The sequence below is a fragment of the Stegastes partitus genome, unplaced genomic scaffold (assembly GCF_000690725.1).
Source record: "Stegastes partitus isolate 25-593 unplaced genomic scaffold, Stegastes_partitus-1.0.2 Scaffold645, whole genome shotgun sequence".
NCBI classification, from domain to species: domain Eukaryota; kingdom Metazoa; phylum Chordata; class Actinopteri; family Pomacentridae; genus Stegastes; species Stegastes partitus.
In genome coordinates, this window is record NW_007578376.1 from 166,023 (window position 1) to 186,223 (window position 20,201).

Sequence of the window (20,201 nt, forward strand, 5' to 3'; positions counted from 1 at the left end):
TTGCGCCAGCAATCCTCTCCCCCGCAACCTCACCCCCTCCCGTCCTCGCTTGCACTCTGACGTACGGTTGCAGCAGATTTGGTGACACGGAGATAAAAGCCTTCCACTGTTTCTCTCTTTCCTCTTTCTCCAGTGTCACCAGAGCGCTGAGTGCCGGTGCCTCGGCCACAGACATAGAGAGCTCATTCAAAGTGACACAATCACTTTTTACTTCTGCTTTGTGATAAGACACAGTTCAGTGTCTCTTGGTGCAATATGTCCAACCAGCCGCTCCGTATGGGAGGCCTAAGGATGCTACGAGGGTGCTTCAGAAAGTTCTCAGCCTCACCCAGAAACAAGAGCCATAACTGTACACTGTACGCCTTGTATCGCTGTCCACGAAAACTCTGTTTGTTGTCATTTCTTTGCCAGTGACACCCATTGAGAAAAGATTTATTTGTCATAAATACATTACAGCACTGTGAATTTTTTCTGTGAATCTCTCTCATGATAAGGCTCCATGGAGAAGGCAGGGTTAGGGCTTTGCAAAGGCCCAACAATGGCAGCTTGAACCACTGACCTTCTGATTAGTGGCACAGATCCTCAACTGTTGAGATATAACTACACCCCAAAATCAGTGGGTGAGAGAAAAAACAAAAAAATGGACAAGAAAACGGCCAAAGCTCTGCTGAAGTAAAAGGATGACCTCCAAGAAAATCCACAAAGACATGGTCAACACTTGTGGAGAGGAGTCCCCTTGTTATTCAAATGTAAAGAAGTGATTTCAAGCTCCGAAGACAACTCACGATCGGGACGCCCAAGATCAGCGACCTCGGCCGATCAAGCGGAGGCCATTCACTTCATGAAGAACAGAAGTATGACCATCCAACACATAGTGAAACCCCTTAACATCAGGGTCACCTTGGGGGTGAGGAAAACTGTCTGCAAGATGGGAAGAGAATGGAAATGTTTGCTTGTTTTCAGGCTGATCCAGGAGATCTGTGGCCCAGGATGAAACATGGATTCACCACTTTAATCCTAAATCAAAGAACCAAAGCAAACAACGGAAACGCACCAGTTCTGTGGCTCCCAAAAAGTTCAAGCAAGTGGCATCTGTTGACAAGGAGATGGCTTTTGTGTTAAAAGGAGAGGAACTCTTCGAGCCGGCTGCTGTTGCTCCAGGACGATGCGTCCACAAAGCACAGGTGGCAGAAGCAGCCAAATGTGGCTTTGGACTGTTGCCCATTGCACCTTACTCACCCGACCTGGCAAATCCCGCTGAAATCCTACTTGGGTGATCGCCATTATCAGATTGATGATGAAGTCATGCATGCTGTTGAGGAGAATCTGGAGGCTTAAGATGTGACCTTCTTTCGCGAAAGGGATAGCAAAGCTTGAACATCCACTGAAGTTAAAGGGAGACTATGCTGAAATATGATGCAAGAACAGTCTTTCTCCTGTGCCGTTAAATCCCACAAAAATCCTGCTTGTGTGGTCCCATTTTTAGAGCGATCATAAAGTCGTGCATGCTGCTGTGGAGAATTTGGAGGCTCAACATGCAACCTTCTTCCACTAAAGAGACAGTGAACATCAGTGAATCAAAGTCATTAAAGGAAAGCATGTTGTAAAATAATGCAACAACAATCTTTCTCTTGTGAGGCAGAGAACTTACAAATAAAACCACCACCGTTACCAGCAACCACAACAGAAGGCCCATCCGAAGCGCTTTATTGCTCAAAACTCTCTCCGCTGTTAATCACATGACAGGCGGATGCTTCTACGGCGAGGTGGCACACACTCAACCTGTCAGTCCAATTATTTATTGCTGCACAATTAGTTTTGCAAAGCGGAAAAAGAGCAAAAAGAAATGATCTGATTTGCAAAACTCAATTTCCCCGGCAGAAAATAGGGACACCACAATTTCATTCACTCTCCATTCATTCAAAATGTTATTGCTGTCTGGCCAAAAAAAAAAAAAAAATCACTTCAGTCTGAATTAACTTCAGCTTGCAAAATAAAAAATAGAAGCAAAAAAGCAAGACCAATGTCAAGGAGATTTCAGAGAGAAGATGGGATTGAACTCCTCTTCAGGGAATTTCAACTGCTGCTGTTTTACTTTGTAGTAGAATGCAAGCAGCAGAGTAGAAGGGAAATTGCACGAGTGGCAGCGAATACAGAAAATGAAACTAAGCTGTGCACTTTCACGTTGTGGAATCTTAATATTAGGCAGCTTTTTGCTGCAGGAGTGCAATGTTGTCTTTGTGCTTGCAGGATCCAACAGCTTTAACTCTGTGCACAATAAAACAAACAGAAGACTTCTACCGGATGAGGACGTCAAAGGAGCAGAAAAATGGCCTTTGTGTCGTGTCTGAGTTTAACCAACCGGTTTAGAAACCCAGTTTTTTGGAGAAGTTTTGACTTTTCTACCCCAGGATGCACACAAAAGTAGAAAACAGCTTGTTCACAACAGTACACCCGTTTTCCTGCCTAAACATGCTTCTAACCACAGCATAGGATCAAATTAGGACTTCCTAATTCCAGTCCAACCACAACATAAAGCAACAGTGAGCACATAAAGATGGGGAGATTCCAAGCAAACGTTGATTTTTAAAGGATGCCTTCAAATTTGATTCAGGAACATTTTCTTCATGCTGTCCCATTAAAGCGCCCGTTCATATTTTTGTTTTGTGCCATTTCTCACTTTGCCATGAGTTCACTTCTGGTCACACACTCACATTAAATGGCTAATTTGGGAATTAAAAGCTGCAAACGCTGTGAATCATTCCATTTTGGGTTTATAACTCGGATTTTGTTAAGCCCGGGATCATCAGCTGTGGTTTGGAGTCGTCAGAGAATTTGCACGAATCAGCGCGACGTCCTCCCGAAGTCACAAAAATCAGCAGTTGTTTGTGTTTGTGTGTGTCTGCGTGAGTCACCTGACACGCGACGCCGGTGGACGCAGTTGATTACCCGAGCGGCCAATTCTATTAAAAGGACACGGTCATAATCTCTAATCGCTTCCATGTCTGGCGGAATAAGAGAGCAGGTTAATCTGGATTACACGTCACCGCGGTGAGGTCACAGCCGAGGCAGCTGACGAGCCGAGAGGAGGGCGACGGCAGGTGGAAAACACAAGAGACACGAAGTTAAAAAAGACATCTAGAAGATGTCCAAAAAATCTATTTACCAAAGCCTCTCCTGTTTACGCAAAGCATGCTGATGGATAATGTGGGAGAACATGAAGTGTGACCGTGTTGGCATTCAGCAAAACAAGAAAAATCTGTCATTCATAATAAATTTATGTGCTATAAAAGCCTCTTTTATACAATAAATTCTGCTTTTATGGGCGCTGACCCTGTACGACCCAGAAACCGCTTCAGATTTCTGACAAAGCCAAGAACAGGATGTGCAGAGCAGCTTGTGATCTGTGCCTATAGGATATGTTTGGCTCCGCGAACCACATGGGCGCTAAATTAGGTCGATTTCCTGAAGACTTTCTCGATAAGACGGCACATAAGAAACAGTTAAGGCTCACGACGGAGAGCTGCGAAGATAAACTGACGACAGGTGCGGCAGTTAGTCCGTCTAAACCAGAGTCGATTAATCGATTAGTCGCCCGCTCATAAATGAATCGTCAACTAAAGGGATGATCAGAGAAGCAAAAAAAAAGTGGAAAATCTGTAATTGCAGCTTCATAAATGTGAGATTTTTTATGGTTTCTTTCATTGTTTTGGGGTTTGAACAACATTCTGTATCATTTTATCGACCAAACAACTAATTAATCAATCAGTTGTCAACTATTAAATTCATCTTTGACTAGTTTGATAGTCTAAAATCTGTAATTGTAGCTTTTTAAATGTGAATATTTTATGGTTTATGTTGTCATGTTGGGGTAGGAACAACATTTTATGACATTTTATTAACCAAACAACTAATCAATTAGCTGCCAGCGATTAAATGAATCATCAATCACTGACAAAAAAAAAAGTAGCTGATGGTTCATTTATTGTTTTTTTCAATCTTCTGTGACAGTAAACTGAATATTTTTGGGGTTAAGACGATGTTTGATCAGCATTCTTTACCATTTTATCAACCAAACAACCGATTAATCGATCAGATGTCAATTATTAAATTAATCGTAGTCTAGCTTGATTATCTATTAATCAGTTTGGCATATTTTAGGATTTTAAAAAGTCTCAAATCTGTAATTCCAGCTTCTTAAATGTGCATATTTCCTGGTTTTACTTCTCTGTCAGAGTAAATTGAAAATCTTTGGATTGAAGACGTCATTTTTGGGCTTTCATCAACATTTTTCACCATTTTCTTGCATTTTATCAACCAGACGACTACAAGTTACCGAGGAATCAATCAATTAGTCGTCAACTATGAAATGAATCGTCATGTACTTTGATAATTCGACAAAGAAGTCAGAAATCTGTAACTGACGCCTCTTAAATGTGAATGTTTACTGTTTTCTTTTGTCATCTTGGGGTTTGAATAACATTTTTTACCGTTTTATTGACCAAACAGCTGATTAATTATACAATTAGCTGTCAGCTATTAAATCAATTACCAACTACTTATTGACAAGTAATCAATTACTATGTTTGAGTTTGTTTTGTTTTTTTTGTTTTTTTTAAAGATTAAAAGGCCTAAATTCTCAGATTTCCACTTTTTAAACTGAATATTTTCTGGTTTCGTCCTCTGTGACAGTGAACTGTAAATTTTATCTTGGAGTTTGATTAACATTTTTAAACATTTTTTAGACCAAACAATTAATCGATTAATCGATCAGCTCTATGAATCATCAGCTACATTGATAAGAGGACCAAAAAAAAGTATAAAATCTTTGTTTGCAGCTACTTACAAGTGAATATTCCTGGTTTCTTTCCAACTCTGTGATGGTAAACTGAAACTTTTTGGGGTCACTTTAGGGTGTGATAACATTTTTTACCTTTTTGTCAGCCAAACAACCAATCAATGAATCACCTAGTGGTCAACTATTACATTATTCTTCAACTACTTAGATAATCAATTATTGGTTTATATCATTTTTCAATTAAAAAAACAAAAAAATCTGACTGCAGCTTCTGAAATGTAAATATTTCCTCCTCTGTGACAGTAAAATTAAAATCTTTGGTTTTAAGATGTTATCTTGGGCTTTAATGAACATTTTCAACACATTTTCTGACATTTCACCAATCAAACAACTAATCAATTGATCAATCAGCTGCCAACTATTAAATGAATCGACAACTGCTGAATCTGAATCTGAACTCAAGATTAAAAACGTCAAAAATCGTTGGTTGCAGCTTCTGAAAAGTCAACATTTCTTAGTTTCTTTCCTCCTCTGTGGCAGCAGACTGAATGTTTTTGGGTTAAGGACATCATCTTGGGCTTCAGTCAACTGTTTTTGTTTTTTAATCTACCAAAGGACCATCTGATCAACGCAGAAGAATGGAAATTATTGTTGGGTGCAGCTCTAGTGCCGACCACCATCAAACAACATGAAAGAAGCAACAAACAGCACAAACCGCTGGAAGTACAAATTGAATGAATGAAAAGGGGGGAAGTTTTAAAAATAAATTACAACTTGATAAGCCCCTGCATGTCTGAGGCCTGGTGGCATGTGATCTGCTCACCCGGCAGCTTATCGTGGCACATCGGGACCGAGCCGAGTTTCAGAGAATTAATCACCAGTCACACTCTGAGCAAACAAACACAGCGAGTGACTGCACATTTCACTGCATACATACAGCATCGCAGGATTTAGGTCACGGGATTTTGACTCCTTTAGTTCATGTTTGTCCAACACTGAGCTGATTTTGATTCACTCGACTGTGTTTTTGTTTTTGCTGCAACTCGTGATTATTGTCACTGTCGGCTGTTTTCTGGATTGATTGATTAGTTTTGTCAAAAAAAAAAAAACAAAATCAGAGAAGTTAGACTGTGTTTATCTTTTAAAATGACTCAACGCGATTAATCAAATAGTTGACAACTAGTCGATTAATCGGTTAATCACAGCAGCTCCAAGTGTGAGAAAATGAAAGAAGGTGAGAGATTGTGAAAGTTAAATTAAACCGTAGAACCGCACCTAATGGCAATAATCCATTAGTTGATGAAAAAATGTGAATCAGTGCTACCTGAATCCAAACAGGATGTGCAGTTTAGTGTCACAGAGGAGGAAAGAAACCAGAAAATACTCACATTTAAGACGCTGCAATGAGAGAATTTAGACGTTTTTTATCTTAAAAAGTTACTGAAAACACTTAATTGATCATTAAAACAGTTGATTAATTGATTAGTTGACAACTAATCGATTAATTGGTCAATCGGTGCAGCTCCAGTGGTGAGAAAATAAAAGACTGAGAAAATCTGTTGGATTTTAGTAGTTTGGCTCATTTTCATTGTCCCTTATTTCTTGATTAATCGATTGTTTGGTCATTAAATTGTCAGAAAATGGTGAAAAATGTTGATCAGGTGTCCAATGTCAACATGGCAAATGACTTGTTTGGTCCTCAACCCAAAGATATTCAGTGTGCTGTCATAGAGGAGGAAAGAAAACAGAAAATACTCACATTAATAAAGCTGCAATCAGAGAAATTAGACTTTTATCTGAATACACACAAACTGATGAATTGATGTTAAAGCAATTTAATAGCTGACTAAGCACTGTGGCTCTAGTGGTGAAGAAAATAAAAGATGTCAGGTGAGAGATTAAAAACTAGAGGTACTGTAGTTTGCAATTATTTCCATTGTGCATCACTTTCTTGATCAATGATTGATTGTTCGGTGGTTAAATTGTCAGAAAATGGTGAAAAATGTTTGACAACACAGCACTTCTTGTTTGGTCCACAACTCAAACATATTCAGGTCACTGTCACAGAGCAGGAAAGAAACCAGAAATCTGACTTTACTTAGAAACTTAATCAAATTATTAATCATCAAAAAACGTTTATAGTCGATTAATCGCTTCAACACTTGGATTTTTTTGTGTGTTTCCTTAAATTACACAAAGAAAGGTGGACAAACTTCCTTTCCTCCACATGCACACATTGTTTTAAGCACGTGTGTCACTGTCTTATCTCATCTGCTTCCAGGTGGAACACAGGGCAGGAGGTTTCCCAGGGCGCTCATGAGCCTCGCATGCGTGCGTAAAAGTGTTCGTATCGCATTTCAGCGGCTTAATTTTTTTTTTTCTCGTTGTTGTTTTCAATATCAAATATCTTATAGCTCACAGCTCCTGACTACTACAGCCTTCCTCTGTGGTGTCAGCGGTGCAGCTTGAGCATTGAGGGGAGTGAAAAAAAAAAAAAGTGCGAAGCTGCAAACCATCACATCCACAAACCTGTTGCGCGTCTGTTTGGCGACCTGACGGCTACTTTATCTTCGGATCTACGGTGTTTTCCACCCGTAACCTTCCAACCACCGGAGTGTGTGTGAGAGAGAAGGAGCCTGTGGTGGTTAGATTTACTCTCGACAACCTCCTTTCTTTAGCTGGGTATGACTGCAATCAGCTGACTGTAAAACTATCCTGGCAGGTTAACACTGAGTGTGCCGATATTCACTTCAAACTGGCTCCTGTATCCATCGCACAGGTCGCCCTTTGAGAATGAAAACGGGGACACGCTTACCGGCTAAAAATACCTGTCTACGACTATATTTGGCTTGGCTGGATCACAATCGCGACGCTAAAATAGCCGGGCCCGCCCCGGCAGAATGAATGGGCTCTCTGCTATCTCACTCTGCCTCCGTCCGCCAGGAGGCTAAAATTAGAAACAAGGCTTGCGTCAATCACGAGCCTCAGTGCGTCAAGGCTTTCCCCGCCCTCCGGGACTCGTCATTGGTCGGAATTAGGACGCTGACTGCAGAATACGCGCCGTGTGATTGGAGAGTGTGAATTATTGTTCTCGGCGACTCCGGTGAAGATTTTTAATTTTCAGTTTGTTGCGCACGATGCGCGCATGACTCGTGCTCTGGGGACGCTCAGAGTGTGCTGTTACCTGGGCTGCTCACAGGTGTAATAAGAGCAACAGTGACCCGAGTGAGTCGAATTAACTTTACGCACGTCCTTTTTGTTTGAATAACGACGAGGGGCGCATGAGGTGAGGCATTTAGGGCGCCGAACATTTCCTGCATTTTGGCGAACTCTTAGGCGCCAATTTGTGCCTTTTCTGTAACACTTGAGCCGGCATCCCCCCCGGAAATACACACGTCTAGCTGCAGTATTTCTTCACTCATGACCACATTTGTCCAAAGTTATTTTTAAAAAAGAACAACCACCATGTAAACAAGTTGCAGTGATCCCCTGACTGAGTCTAGGTAACTTGGCACACTTTATTTTTGTTTGATATTCAGGGAGGAGAGATTAGATTTGAAATGTTGAGCCCTCAAACATTTCATTTTCTGTTTTGTGGCAAATTTTAAGTTTGCCTTTTCTGCATCTGTTTTACTTAAAAACTGTAGAAACCACCACTGCAAAGATCCCCTGACTGAGTCTAGTTAACTTGGCACACTTTGTCTTTGTTCAAGTGAGAAATCAGGGCATCAAACACTTAATTTTCTGCCTTCTTGTGAACCTTTATGGACCAATTTGTGCCTTTTCTGCATCACTTTTACATATGATGGGAAAATCTGTAATTTTAGAACAGGAAAACACAAACCTCAGGGCCAGGGGTCTCGAACTCTGGTCCTCGAGGGCCGCAATCCTGCATGTTTTAGATGTTTCCCTCTTCCAACACACCTGATTCAAATGATCAGGATCGTTATCAGGCTTCTGCAGAGCTTGATGATGAGCTGATCATTTGAATCAGGTGTGTTGGAAGAAGGAAACATCTAAAACTTGCAGGATTGCGGCCCTCGAGGACCAGAGTTCGAGACCCCTGCCTCAGGCTGAATGACTGAATATTTTTGATTAAATAAGGGAGCAACCTCTATTTAAACAAGCTGCAATGATCCTCTGACAGAGCTGACACACTTTCTTCACATTATGTGACAAATTTAGAGCATCACAAGCCTAATTTCTTGTATTTTTGTGGATATTTTTGCACCAATTTCTGCTTTTTCTGGAGATATTTTAAGGGAAATGGTTTCATTTGTGTATTTATTGATGGGGACAAATGTAAACAGAGAGTCACCCCTGAAATCTACACATATGTTTGCTCTATTTCCTCACTTGTGACCGCATTTGTGTACAGTTACACAATGAGCAGCTACAATTTCAGCGAGTTGCAGTGGTCTTTGTGTTACACCTTGTTGTGTTTTTTTTTTACACCTCATTGGTGTAGATAGCTTGAGGGGGTGGTTTGAGCATCATTCTGCAGGCCGGTGAACTTTCACACACCGATTACTTCCTGTCGAACCTTAAACTGCAGGCTGAACAAAACGCAGAGCAAAGGGATACAGCCGTTTACATGTGGACATCAGTGCCAAACATTCATTCGTAGATAAAAAGAACACACAGAAGTCGAGTCTCGGCCCGATCAGAGTTTCCCGCAGCAGATTGCAAATGAGGAAATAAGTAAAATAAAACAAATGAAACAAACAAGACAGCTCAAAAATAAAAGGAGTTAGTCTACCCTTAAAGAGTGCATCCCCAGGTTCTTCTATATGCGGCACCGCGAGGCCTGACGGACGGCTAGAGCAAACGGATCTTATCAGAGCTGCAATCTTCCCCCCAAAGGAGTTAAATTTCTTTATGTTAGGCCTCTCAAATGCAATCTGCGTGTTTCATTTGGTTTTGTTCAAACATTCAGCAGAACACATTAACTCTGAGCTGCAGTTCTCACTCTGGGGAGTTTTTATGCTCCAGTTTGCTCCTTTTCTGCATCACTTTTTGGTAAAAATGCCTTTTTAATGTAAAGTAAAACATAAAATCCAGGTAAACGAGTAAAGACAGCAGTTTTTCAAAATGCAAATGCCTGTTTTAATATTAATCTGTGTGTTTTCTGCCAGTTATAAGACAAGCAATGACACTTTAAGCGAGTTGCAACGATCCACCTCCCTGACTGAGTTACTTTTCTTTGTTAAACCTCTTAATATACAGTCTATGTGCTTCATAGATTGAGGGTTTGTTTGACTATTGAGGTGGACACTTTCAGTAAGGGTCTGGGTGCCATTCTCAAGGATATTTGGAGCATCAAGCACTTAATTTCCTGGAGTTTGTGGAATTTTTGTGCACCAATTTGTGCATTTTCTGCACGAGTCTGCATTGTTTTGTAATATTATAGCCGATTTCTAAAAGTTCCTCAGTTCCTGGCTTCACTCCACTGCATTCCAGCCTCAAAGTTATGTTGCAAATTACAATTTTGCACAAAAAACTTTCCAAATTAAATTCCCCAAACATAGTTAACTCGACCAATTAAACATTAAAATGCTGCTTCTGTGTCCTTGCATCAACAGTAACAACCAAATATTTTACTTTCAGTTTAGCAATGTGCAGATAATAAGTGAAGTTTCAACTTTTAATGGAATATTTTTGTGTGTCTGGAGAAGAGGCAGCAGTGAAATGTTGCTAATATCAATGACAATCTTCTGCAAAATGTCTCGAACAGATTGGAGCACATTCAACCTGCATATGACTTTGTACCTTTAGGCCGTAATAAATCAGGCGTTGTTTCCCCGTCATGGCACCGAGCCACTCTGTCGATATAAATCTACTTCTTTCTGGCTAATTTTGTGACATTTTTTTAACCCAAGCTAATAAAAACCAACACTAAATGTCAAACTTAGTCTATTGTTAGGTCCTAAAAAAGCAAAGTGAAATGATCTCAGCCTTTTTTTTTTCCACAATACAAATCAACTTATTTAAATAGGCTAATCTCCCAGAATCAGATTACAGGGTCCGGCCTTCTTGTGCCAAAAGGCTCTGGCATGTATTTAAAGAAAATTCCTGAAACGAGGGGTGAAAACGGGATTATTTCGTCATGTTTGTGCATTTTTTTAAACATAGAAAGTTGTGTTATTGTTTGGTTTTGCAAGGGACAGCACAGAATTTAATGTAACTGCACACAAACGAACTAAAAGAAACATCCACACAAGTAAAGTTACAGGATAAAACAATACAAGTCGTGTCAGTGGAAAGCTGCAGAGTCTCTAATGTCTATGGACCAAAAGCTGTTTCTCTGAGCTGCAGTCACCTCTAGTGGATGCTCTGGTCCTGCTCCTACTGCCGGGATAGACGAGGTGTCCTCTGAGAGGAGCGGATGCAGGATTATTAATCATTTCAAACATCAGGATGAATCAGAGTAAAATAGAAAGTTAAAAAAAAAAAAAAAACTTGGGGGATTGCAGAATATTGCAGTGACGGTTTGTTTACCAGGTGTTAATGCAGGAAGACAGATGAGGAAAAGAGCACAACTCGTAGGAATTAGGATGCTGGAACAATGAAACTAGTTTAAAAGGAGCGTTTTTGTAATTCAAACATATTTAATTGTGTTTATAGAACACATAGCGAAAGTTGACTGGATTCAGCCTGGGGGGCGTTTGCAACTTGCTTAAATAGCAGTTTGTCTTTTTATAACTGTGAGGAATAAACATGGGTGTGGATTTCAGGGGGATGCATGCCCTTGGATATTTACAACACATTTGTTCAGTCTTGAAATGTTCAGCAGTTGTTTCCTTGTGTCCCTTGTGTCATACGTTAACTCATTAAAAGTGCACTTTATTTATAAAAACATGTGTTTTAATATTGTTTGTGCACTTTTCTGGTTGGTCAGAGCCACTTGCTTGTGAGATTTTTCCATTAAAATGCATTTTTTTATAGGAAAACTGTAAGAGGGTTGTTCGGTTTTGGAGCCTCAAAGTCACATCTTTATTTTTTATTTTTTGCAGACGATGTGGTTCTGTTCGCCTCGTCATGCCGTGACCTCCGAGATGGGACTCTGTTCTCTGCTGGTGGATCGTTCCCTCCGGGTTTGGGGGTGAGTTGAGGGAAAGACTTTAAGTTTAAGGAATAACAGCTGTAGAGAAACAGTTCTTCGAAGAAAAAAAAAACATTCTGCCAGAAATGTAGCCATTACCAGAAAGTCTGCATAGTCACACGTTTGGGTGGATGATAAAATTTGCACTCTTAGACGCAGAAAGCTTGAACTAACCTCAACAGGCTCTACTGTTGGTTGTTCATGCCGGACTTTAATCTGCGGTGGCCACCCCAGACCAGGCTTTAGCTCCGGCCCTGTATTAAAAGGTGATTCATTTAATTTGACAATACAGTCCTGTCTTTATTTATTAGCTTCCCAAAAGTGAAGGTGATTTATTTTTTATTTTGCTCCTTTTGTTAGCGGATGAGCAGAAAAATGTTTTTATGTCGCTTAAAGGTTTCATATTTAAGTGTTAATGACGAAACAGGCGAGACTGATGCTTCTGCTGGGAGTAATATACGTAGAATATTATAAAATAAAACTAAACACAAAACAATTTACATAAAATAAAGATAAAAAATAAGAACAAAGCTTGCAAATAGTTTTCATGTGTAGCTCTAAATTCGTCACGTTAGCCTCCATAATCACAGTTAACATGTACTATCGTCAGATAAAGTAGTATTTTGTATATTTTTTGTGCTCTGTCTGGTTTCCTGCTCCCAAATATTACTTATATAAGACAGTTATCGTGTCTCTCTTTATGCTGAGACTATTGAGCCATTCACAACAGCCTTAAAATGTAATCTCGTCTGGTGAAGTAAGGTTTTATATCGTTCTTGTAGGGATTTAATCCTAAATATGTAAACTACTCCAGTAAAATCCCACCATAAGTGATACTGTGAGATCTTAATGCCAGTATTTACACATGTTAGATTGATTTGTAAAACTAAAGCGAGCACGCTGATGACATAAAACATAGTAGGACACGAGACGGAAAACACAAATAAATAAATAAAGACTTTTTTTTTTAATTTAAAAAAGATACAGTAAAGACTATGTACACCTTTTATGTGTACAGATACGGCATAGTGAATAAATTCACCCAAATTGCAGAACACACATGTTGTCTAGAAATGCACTTTAGAATAAAAAAAAAAAGTCTAATGTAGCCCAAAACAACTCAAGAACCTTTGAATAGAGGTGGCCACAAAACAAAAAGTCTCTAACCAAAAGCTAAAACTGACTAACTTTATTATGTAGTATATAGCAGACTTTCTGTTAAAATGTGAAAGAAAACAACTATACTTTAAGTGGACATGCAAAGACAACATCTAGATTAAGTTTTTTCACCCAAAACAACATTAGATTGGAGCTCATGAGACACTTAAGAGTGAATAAATCCCCCCTGATATGTATTTTACAGTGAAGGTTAGTGATCAGACTCATACTGGCACATTTTGGGTTATTAGTGTCACCACCGATCAGAATAATCCAGTAAACCAGTCGCTGCAGTGTCTTTACCAGATGTGTGGAGCCTGTTTTTCAGTCTCTCATGTGGAGCGCGTCGCTGCCCGCCCGCCTGCCGGATCCCCCTCCGCGTCGCGCCCTGCAACCACCAGACCCAGCGTCTCTCTCTCTCTCGCTCCGGCCGAGCCTCTCTCCACCGCCGCTCTCTGGCACGGCGCGCACAGCTCCAGCGCGCTGTACTGTACGGAGAGAGAGAGAGAGAGAGAGAGAGAGAGAGAGAGAGTCTGCTCGGAGTGACGTCACCTCTCCCATGGCGTCACATTGACGTAGCGCATACCAGCCGCCCTATGTGGAGGCAGAGCCACATAAATGCACTATTTGACTTTCTCCTCTCAGACGGACGCACATAAACAAACCCGCGTTACAGCCCCACACTTTGCAAAGCACCCAGTGACAGCGCACCGGGACGGACACACTCCTCACACTCTGGAGTTAGATTTTCTTTTTTTTTTTCTAATGATTTTATTATTTTTCTCTTCTTCTTTGAAGAAAAAAAAGTAAGAGGAGGAAACTTTTTTTTTCTTTTGCGCATCTCCAGAACAGTGTTTTGTTTTTGTTTTTTAAAGAAAACATATTTTTCTCTTCTTTACTTCGACTCTTGGTGATTATTCTGGATGGAAATAGGATACTTCAAGCGAGGTTATTACCACATGTAAAGACGGAACCGCTACAGCAAACCAGTAAGTAAAGTGTGAATGAATGAATCGCTGATATCTGAGTCAAAGCGCACGAACTCTCAGCTGTATATTTTCACGGTTAAACCACACGTGGAGCTGAATTTCCGCTCTTTTCTCCTCTCCTGTGTGCTTTCTGTCTAACTTTGTGCGTCTAACCTGTTGATATGTGTCCAGTATGCGCGTAAAGCTGCTCATATTGTCTGTCTGTGTGTGTGTCTCTCTCTCTCTCTTTCTCTGTGTGTGTGGTGTGTGCAAACGAAGCTGAATTTAATTTGCGCCGGGAAGGTATCATATCCTTTGCGGTTGTCATGGAAATGAGATGCCTCTCAGTCACACAATGAATAGTGGAGTCAGACGCACAAATGGTGTGAGTGGAGAATAGTCTAACCTACATTCAGGCAGGAGCTGGGAGAGGACAGTTAATGCTCTTTGATTTCATGCCATTTTTTCTGTCTCTTTTCTTCTATTTGGAGGCCTCTTGTAGGGTATTTTGTAGATGCTGTGCTTTTAAAGAGTGATTTTAAAAGTGGTGTGTTTGTGGGATGGTGGGTGTGTTTGTGTTTGTATGCCATGCCACTGAGCACTGGGTCGCCTTTAGATGAATTACACCTCTCCAGCAGTGCATGCTGTGCGTTGTGAGGGTTAATGCTCCATTGAAACATGTCAGATTTTCCTCCAGGAGTCTTCATTCATATGATAAGACTGAGCACATGGCCTCTCTTCCCATTCAAAAACTCCTAGAAATCAGATTTCCGAAGCATTTCCTCGTGACAACACAGTGAAATCTACACCAAAGTGATCCCAGTTTGTGATAAGAAGCTCACAGAGGAGAGCTGACTTTCCCAACTTGCTGATTTTACCTTTTCTTTTTTCTTTTTAAATCTCACACTCACTTTTACGCACGCAGGCAGCCCTGACAGCCTCCCTCTCAAGGCTGATTTACTGTACTCACATATTTCTCCGCTCCCTCCTTTATGTCCGCTCTTTTCTCTGTCTGTTTGCTGGAAGCCTCGCGCTGTCCGGGGTTATTGGTGGTAAAAGGGGGGCTACCGGGGGCTACCGGCGCTCCGGGGCGCGTGCTTTGCAGCTCTTATGTCGTTCTCTTGGTTACCGGTGCGCGCAGGGCCAGAGCCCCACCGGCCGGAGGGAGAAAGTGAGAGGAGGGAACCCGGTTTGTTCACTTCAACCGACTCTTGTAGTTGAAAAAAACAAAACAAAAACAGTTTCTTTTCTTTACTTTTCCCACTTTCAAGTCTCCACAAAGATTGTTATCAGTGCGCGCAATTTACGCACAATTACGCTCGTAAGAATTTCGGCTTATTTTGGCGTCTCTCAAAGAATGTCTGCTGTTACTGTAACCAGCTCATTCTTTTTAGGCGTAAAAGTTTTTCTCTTTTTTTTCCTGCGCTCAAACGTCTCCTCAGAGCGCTGAAGAATGGCCCAACTGTTCCAAATCAACCCTAATCAAATCAATGTTCCACGGCTTGACTTGCTTGTTTACTCTGGTTTGTCTTTTTTAACTTTATTTCTGCGCTATTTGGAGTCATCACATTTGTATAAAAAGCCATAAAGGGAGCCATCAAAGGAGCGCAGTGTTTCCTCTCAGATGTTTGGCCTTAAAGTTTGGTTGAAAAGTGCTTGTTTCAGAGGAGGAGTCTGCTGTGTTGACACGGAGGTGAAGGGACTGGACGGGCTGCAGGTGCCTTCAGCCCTGAGAGGCGGTTATGAGGGCTGCGGCTTGTCAACAGGCTGCATTGAGACGCACACTGGGAGTCTGAGTGGTCTCTTAACTTGACCGTATCACAGAGGGTCTGTGTGCGTCTGGCGAAGAGAGAGAACGAGGGAGAGAGAGCGAGCGCATGTATATAAGGGAGTGTGCGGCAGAAAGGGGGCGCTCTGGGCCTTGAAATCCCGCCGCCCTGCTGCAGTCGCAGGGAGTTAGAGGCGCACGGCGCACAAGAGCCCGGCTGGTTTAGGTTTCAGGTCCGACTCTCCAAAATCTTCCTCGATTCGCGTCTCCCTCTGGATGAACCCTGAGCGGGCGAATACGGTGCTGATCAGAGGCAGGAGAAGCGATGGGCTGGAGGCTGCGTTCCTAAAAGTTGTCACATTTGTAGGTCTGTATTTCTACAACTTGTGCACTTTTTGTCAAGGCTGCTCGAATTTGAATTTTGCAGCGCAAAATTTCAATTATTATAATAACGGAGCTCAGTGTTAGAATGAAACCTGTCGCCCACGTACGTGTAACTTCTGAAATGAGCCAAAAGTCCTCAGTTGTGGTTCTTAGTATTCTTTTTGTAGCATGGATCCAGGGACACATTTAACGACAGAAATTGGTCCGTGTTTGATGTGAAGGTGCAAATCTTCTGCTTACTTTGCTTCTTGTGGATTTGCATGGATGAGTTTTAATTTAGACTGTGACATTTTGGTGATTTCATCCCGTCTTTACGCATCTTTCTGCCTCTTTTCATCTGATTTACTTAGTTTATCTGTTGCATTAGATATTTCTCAAAAAATAATCCATTTTAGGGGGAATGAGCCGGTTGCGCATTTGGTTTAAATTGCGCAAACATTTCTCTCAACCATATTTTTAGGAATGTAAAGAATGCTGTAAAATTCTCTAAATAAAGTTTAGATAACCGGTGTAAACACCTGAAAAAATCCTTAAAAAGTCGCTTCCTTTTCTTTGAATCTTGATGGTGTTTTTAATCCAGCCTCCTCCGTGGCTTTAACCCACACTTCTCTCCCCCACCAGGCACAGGTTCGGAAGAGCGCGCCCAGCCGAGCTCGGAGCCACGGCGATCGGACACTTCCTCAGCGACGCCCGCCGAGTCCTCCCCGCTCCAGGAGCCCTGTCCCGGCCGCAGCCACGCCACCCCTAAAACCCGGACACCCAGCACCATTCAGCGCGAAGCTCTTTCACCAGGTACAGACACCTCTCCGACCACTTTCTCTTTCTTTCTTTCTTTCTTTCTTTCTTTCTTTCTTTCTTTCTTTCTTTCTTTCTTTGTGCAGACTTGTCACAGCTCTCTCTCTCTCTCTTTTTTGTGGCGAGTTTTGGTGATGTTGAAAAAAATGCGTAAAAGTCCATTTAAGTGTTAAATCCGAATTTAAACATGACGGCAGTAATTTAGCTTATTTCTTTTGTCTGCTCAAACTCAGAAATATGTTTTATGAACATTGCTGGTGATCTTTTTTTTTTTTTCTTTGTGCGTTGCATCTCGTCAGCTCTCGTGTGTGTGTTAGTGTGTGTGTTGGTGTTGCGGCAGCCAAGACTTGACATTTCAATCTTTAAGATGAGGGAAGCTGAGGTCTCATCAATGACTCAGTGAGGTCTTTACATGTGACTCACATTGCAAATTGCAGTTATAAATATTTTTGTATTTTAAAACATATTTTTTCCTGAGTAAAAATCTGTGCCACATGAATTTGCATCCAAGCATTCTCCACTGTTTAATCTCAGTTTTATTTTATTTTATTTTTTTTGCTAAATTAAATAGAGGAGAGACCACTCAAACCTAAATATAGATAATCTCCCACTGGTGGTGTAATTGTGTCTCTGTGCTTTGTGTTTCTGTGTGTGCATATGTGTGAGAGGCCACTGAATCCAGACAATCTGTTTCACAATTCACTGACATTTAAAAAAAAAAAAAAAAAGGCAAAAGAAAGAGAAAGAAAATGTGTTTTTTTTTTTTTTGTATTCATGTCTGCACCTTCATGTCTTCATTTGTTAGATCTATGGCATTCTGACAATGAACAAGCGCACTCAGTTATTGGAACAGCTGCAGTTTGTCCAGTTGAAATGCACACCTCGAGGTTAGAGACTGTTTTCCCCCCTTTCGCCTCACTTTTACGCTGCACCACCTGTGTCTGACTCTGCTTGGGTTGTCTGTCCTCTTGCTTGCACACACACACACACACACACCAAAAAAAAACAACAAAAAAACACCTGCTTGCATGCAAGTGTAATAAAGGCAATCTGATGGTGGCGTTGGAACAGTGAGGGTTTTTTGTTGTTGTGGCTTAAAAATAAAGTGTTGGTGTGTTTGTGAGGAGAGGATGCAAGCTTGTGAGCGTGCTGTGAGTGAGGCTCGGCACCGAATGCGCCAAAGGAGAGTCTGAAGAGTGGTTTTACAGGTTCTCTTTAGGATGAGGGTGTATGTTATTAGCAGAGGGAGCACATACAGGTCCATGTTGACATCTTGTACATCAGTGACGGAGACAGCAGAGTGTGTGTGTGTGTGCGCGTGTGTGTGTGAAAAAGCAGCTTCTTTTAACTCCTCTCAGCTCAAATTATTAGAAAATGCTGGTGAAGATGCATGAACACATGTGCACACACACACACACTCTAACGATATGTGGCTTGACCTACTGACACGACACGCACAACCACAAAAAGTTCACCAGCGTACTCTCCTCTCCGAGCAGTTTTCTTTGGCGCTCGCCCGCTTCCTCCTCTGATGCCTAATCAGTTGAGAAAGTCTCGAGGTGTGTAAGCCCAGAAAAGGCCCCATGACGCCCATGTGTGTGTGTGTTTTTCCACGTGGGTTGAAGAGCTGGTCACTTGCAGAAGAAGAAGAAGAGAAAAAAAAAAAAGCAACAAGTCGATGACGCAAAGCACACGTAGGCCTGCAGCTTGAGTCATATCCTCAAACTAGAAAAAAAAAAAAAATCTCGCAACTTAATATTCCCAGTGAGACGTGGCTGACATACTTATTGGTGAATAATGGAGAAAAACATTTGTACAATAAGAACATTGTGGTTTTCCAATTTATTGTGGTTCTTCGGTTGTTTTTGTGAGAGATCACACTGGAAGAAAATGTGTGGGCTGAGATGTAACAACAAAAACTAACAGCTTAAATCAATATTTTTAAGTTAAAACACCTTCTCATGAAATTATATTCAACAAACAGACAACAGCGAGTTAGAAAATTGAGCTTTTCCTCGTATGAATTGGTCCAGATGTGTTGAAATCCTGAACTCAAGCTGATAAATTGTTATCAAGCCAGTTTCCAATAAGTTACATCAACTTTTGAATTCAGCTTGAAATCAGCTTAACGCAAAAAAACTGAGTTTCAATTACAAACAGTGTCATGTTCAGGCAACACAATCCCGTCAAAACTTGTGAAATGATCCAGATGTGTCGAAATCCTGAACTCGAAGTGGAAAAAAAAGTTGTCTAGCAAATTTCACCAAGTCTCAGCAACTTTGATTTAGCTTTAAATCAACCTATTGCAGGGATTTGAGTTTAATTTTCACAAGATTTAAAATTAATGCAACACAAATATGCCAAATGGTGTGAGATTGTCCAGGCGCTTTGAAAACCTGAACTCAAGGTGAAAAAAAAGATGTCAAGCAAATTCAATGAACTTGCATCACCTTGAACTTGAACGCTTTAAATCTACTGAATGGAGTCATTTGAGTTTAAATTACACACAATATTAAGTTTATGCAATTTTACACAATTGTGTCAAACCAACCCTTAAAAAAAGAAAACTAGTAAAATAGATTTTTTTTTCTCATCTTGCAGTTTGACCTTTTGACTTCTAACAAACGATCAAACCTCGACAGAAATGCTTTTTCTTTTCTTTTCCATAATTAACGCTTTGAGTCACCCTCTTGTTTTTTCTTTTTTTCTTTTCTCAGCCCCCCTCGCAGCCAAAAACGCACGCTGCCCTTCAGGTATAATTTAATTGTGTTGCAGAGCGTCTGAATAAATGTGTCACCCTGCCTGCTTCCACTGTGACTGATATTTGCGCAGTTTATTAGGCGCAAATGACCGCAAACTAAAATAAGTTCCAGGCTGTTTTTGTATTAATAGGAGGGATTATCATGCGGGAGTTTTATTGATTTAAAAAAAAAAAAAAGGCAAACTAGGGCGAATGGAGGCATGTGTGAGTCCTCTGACAGCAGCAGCACCGACTTGTCCCGTATTTGGCTCCACAAACATGACGCGCAACGGAGACGGGGGCGATTACGCGCATGCTGGGCGTCAATGGGAGCAGCGCGCTGTTGACAGTTCCCGAGCAAACAGCGCAAAAAAAAGAAAAAAGAACTCAGACTGCGCACACACTCGACACACACGCACACACACACGTATGCATGCAGGTGTTGCGGATTACGTAAGAGGCCCGATAAGAGCACATGATGATGATGA